Below are 4,869 nucleotides of genomic sequence, written 5' to 3' on the forward strand. Positions count from 1 at the left end.
TGCAGAAAGATAGATGGATTTGAGAATTGGTATGACCCTTAGAACCTAATCTTTGATTGGCTATGGAAGTTAAAGAAGAAGTCAAGAATGTCTACCAGGCTTTTGTCAAAAGAATGGAGTAGATAATGGTGATATCTAGCACACTATTAAGCTACAAATCAATTTTACCGAGAAGATTTGTTTGAGAAATCAAGTTCAAACTGAGGTTCAATTTGAATTGCCAAGTCCAGGTATCCATAAGACAGTGGGACTTGTGGAGAGAGAAGAATGGAACTCAGTGGAGAGGTAAGAAATGGCAATATATATTTGGGAATTGTCAACAAGGTAACAGAAGCCTTGGAAATGGATAAAAGTTTAGGTGGAGAGTATAGAGTAAGCAAAAGCAGGTATCTTTGATGGATACCATATGTGAGTGATAGGAACACAGAGCCTGCTAAGGAGACCAGGGCATGACCATGGAGTAAGAAAAGCAGAGCTGAAGGAAGGGAAAGGGAGAGATTGCTTTAAGGAGCAGTCAATAGTGTCAAATCCTGCCATGGAAAGGTTAAGCTGGATAAGGATAAAAAGTGCTCAATGGATTTACTGACAAGGTGAGAATAATTTCAGTGAAGCAACAAGAGCCACGGCTGCACTGAAGTTTGGTAAAGAAATGGGCAGTGAGTGCAGACAGCCGATTGGAGAAGCTGATTGAAAGTAAAGAGGATAGTCACAAGAGGGGAATGTGCTGTCAAGGAAGTGTTTCTGTTAATATGGGAGAGATTTGAACATGCTTATGTGACAGCTTTGAGCACCTGAAAGAATGATACCAAAGTGTGGAAGGCCTGGAATTCCATGTAGAAGACTTTCTTCCAAGGCAATGAGCCATTCAAGGCAAGAGAATGGCATGTTCATGGTCCTGGGTAGGAAGAAATACCGTGGAGCTGGGCATTACTACTTTCGAGGAACATCCTACCCTAAAAAAACTCGTCCTGCTTTATAAAGGAAGTATGTGCTTAGTTCTGGCTTCTGGCTGAAGGTCTCAGCAGAATCTTTCACCATGTTTTTTTCTGGCAGTCTTTACAGCATTGCATCAAAATTATTGTCTAATTATCTTAATTTTCTTACTAGGACAAACATCTTGTTAAGTTTTGTTTACTTTGCAATTATTCCAACCTTAATATTACAATCGGATAGATTTTTAGTTCAGCAGTTAGCCTCCTATTTGATAAAGGGCAGTGCCAATGCTGTAGGTTTTTTGTCCTAAGATCCTTAAAGCAACTTCTTCCTCACCACCCTCAGTGTGTCAAACTCTGTCATAAACAGCACCATAGGAATAAAAGGGAAACCCTCTTCAGGTGCAAATTAGTGCATGGTGTGACTGAGGGAGATAGAAGGGATTGGAAGTTTTATATATTAAAATGAAAGAATCCCAGTCATTATATTTAAAGCAAAAGCAAATCTCAAAGTTGCTTCATAAACAAGATTTATTACAAGACAATAAATTTAGACCCAAATGGCAAGGTCTGTGAGCTTCAATATCTCCTGCCTTATTCATAAATCACAACATTGATCAAATATAAATTAATGCATGAATGTGTATATTTGTATACAGGAACTCATGAAACCTCAATATGTAAGAATGAAGTAGAAAGCAATTTTATATTATAAACACCTACATTAAAGCATTTAGCTTTTTTTTTTTTTAATTTTATTTTGAGACAGAGTCTTACTCTGTCACCCAGGCTGGAGTGCAGTGGCGCGATCTCAGCTCACTGCAACCTCCACTTCCCAGGTTCAAGCGATTCTCCTGCCTCAGCTACTCCTGAGTAGCTGGGGCTACAGGTGCGTGCCACCGCACCTGGCTAGTCTGTATTTTTAGTAGAGACAGGGTTTTGCCATGTTGGCCAAACTGGTCTCAAACTCCTGACAGGTGATCCACCCGCCTTGGCCTCCCAAAGTGCTGGGATTACAAGATGGCCCGGCAAAGCATTTAGCATCTTAAGAAATCTTAGCCAAGTGGATCTTTGTGAGACTTATGTACATGAATCTATTTCTTACATCTCCCCCTCTCAAAAGAAAAATGTGTGATGAACTATCACTCCTGCTACAGCTTTTGCTTTGGGTTCTTGGCAAGAGAATTGGGAAGACTAAGGAGTGAGCATTACATGATAACTCATGAAAAGAGGTGGAGAGAAGAACTTTCAAGGGTTTCATTTGTATTTCCTTCCAATGACCAACATATCCTGGGAGTGGCTGCTGTATATTTCATTTGGTTTTCTCCCTTGATTGGATTTGTTTTTTTTAGAAGTTCTTCCCTTCAAATAATATTGTTTAAACTTAAATATCAGACAGCAAACATTTTTGTATATTCTATAAGTAAATGTCTAGTTGTACAAGCTATTCACTGACACATTAAAAAAGATTTAGTACCTTTTATCAAAATATCATGAAATGTGTCCGTAAGACGTATCTCAAAAAGGGTGTCGATGTAGTAAATCAGTGAAAATTGTCCGTTATTGGGAAGGTAGGGAAGGAAAAGATCACTTTTCAGCATGGGTAATGGCAAGATTTCTTCTATAAACCCACCTCCTCCAGGGCTTACTGCTACAAATGTGTTGTTAGAGAAGCAAGACACAGGGTTCTAGGAGGGCTGGGGAAATCTAGAAGTAACAGGAAAAGTTTAGTGTTAGCTAAAAGTCTCTACGCCTTTGATCAGAGGGGTGAGGTAGGACTGTGCAAATGTGCTATGGGCACAAAATGGGGAATGCAAGTCACACTTTAGCCTTCTCCATCTTGGTAACAGCCTAGACAATTTAGAAAAGTATGTGTTCAATTAAAGCTGACTCCTACGAAACGAGTTTAAGGCAATTAGGTATAATAAGTTAATCCAATATAGAAAGTGTCCCGTTATAATTTTAAAATCAAGAAATTTAGAGTACTTAGTAGTACTTGAAATGTGGTTCGTGTGAAAAGAACTGCTGGAAGTGTAAAACACACCCTGGTTTCAAAGGCTTAGTGCAAAAGAACTATAAAACATTATCAGTAATTTTATATTGCTTACATGTTGAAATAGTATTTTGGACATATTGAACTAAGTGTATTTATTAAAACTATGTTTCTTCTTGCTTTAAAGGGGTCATTTAGAAATTTTACAATTACATTGTTACACTGTATCTGTAGATATAGGACCACGCTGCTGGCTAAGATTAACCTGGCAGGACTTAGTACTGAAGGGATAGATGGGCCGGTCACAGCCCTAAGATAAAGGAAAGTTAATAGGCTACTTTTTAACAAGCCATTTAAAAATACCCCCTAGAGGCCAGGCGCGGTGGTTCACCCCTGTGATCCCAGCACTTTGGGAGGCCCAGGTGGGAGGATCGCTTGAGCCCAGGAGTTTGAGACCAGCCTGGGCAACAGGGTGAGAACCCAGTCTCTACAAAAGATAAAATTAGCCAGGCATGGTGATGCGCGCCAGGTATGGTGATGCACTAGGGAGGCTGAGGCGGGAGAATCACTTGAGCCTAGGAGGTCGAGGCTGCAGTGAGCCGTGATCATGTCACTGCACTCCAGCCTGGGCGACAGAGTAGACTCTTGTCTCAACAACAACAAAATAATAACCTATAGAAAAGATAGCCACAGAGTGAGATCACCTGAGCAATACTGTGGGAAGAGTGTCTAGGGAGGAGGAAACGGGGATTCATTTCTTTAAAAGCACCAAAGAGCTGGACAAGGTGGTTCACGCCTCTAATGCCAGCACTGTGGGAGGGCGAGGCGGGCGGATCACTTGAAGTCAGAGTTCGAGACCAGCCTGGCCAACATGGTGAAACTTCGTCTCTACTAAAAATACAAAAATTACCTGGGCGTGGTGGCACGTGCCTGTAATCCCAGCTACTGGGGAGGCTGAGACAGGAAAAACTTTTTTTTTGAGACGGAGTCTCGCTCTGTAGCCCAGGCTGGAGTGCAGTGGCGTGATCTTGGCTCACTGCAGCCTCCACCTCCCGGGTTCAAGCGATTCTCCTGCCTCTGCCTCCCGAGTAGTTGGGATTACAGGGGTGCGCCACCACGCCCGGCTAATTTTTGTATTTTTAGAAGAGACGGGGTTTCACCATGTTGATCAGACTGGTCTCGGACTCCTGACCTGACCTCGTGATCCGCCCGCCTCAGCCTCCCAAAGTGCTGGGATTACAGGCGTGAGCCATCGCGCCCGGCAAGGGAAAGCTCTTGAGCCCGGGAGGCGGAGGTTGCGTTGAGCCAAGATCGTGCCACTACACTCCAGCCAGGGCGACGGAACTAGACTCCGTTTCAAAAAAAAAAAAAAAAAAGCCCCAAAGAGCTAAAGTTCAGCACCTGCAGGCTGCTGATGTAACCACCCTGCCGGCAGAAAAGCCGGGCCAACGGGGCGTTGGGAGCGTCAGGCCACGAGGGAGGAGCATTCCCGGGTCCCAGAGGGAAGGCCCGGGAGCCACGCGGCTCAGGAAACCGCCCCCGCGAGGGGATAGGAGGATATTGCGTGGCCCCTCCTTCCATGACTCTTCTTAAGGCCTTTCCTCTGAAGGGGGCGATCTCATCCTCAACCCGAGGAAACAATGCCCTCGAACCGGCGCCTGCAGCTCTGCTCCAGGCCGCTCACACAGTGCCTTCCCTAAAAGAACTCAGCCAGACGCGCTACAGGGATAAAGGGTTGGGGGAAACAAATCCAGGTGTGCGCTTCGACCGCAGGCGCCTGCGCCAAAACCCCGCTTGGCCCTTAGTTTCAGCCTCTGCAGCAGCGCCTTCATCCGCCTCCTTTTTCCCGCCCCCGCCGGAGACGTCACAAAGAGTGACGTGTAAAGTGAACAATCACAGTCCCTCTCCGCGCGTGCCGGGAGGAATGGAGAGGGAGGTGGGCGG

Source organism: Macaca thibetana, chromosome 18 (assembly GCF_024542745.1).
Source record: "Macaca thibetana thibetana isolate TM-01 chromosome 18, ASM2454274v1, whole genome shotgun sequence".
In the NCBI taxonomy this organism is placed as follows: Eukaryota; Metazoa; Chordata; class Mammalia; order Primates; family Cercopithecidae; genus Macaca; species Macaca thibetana.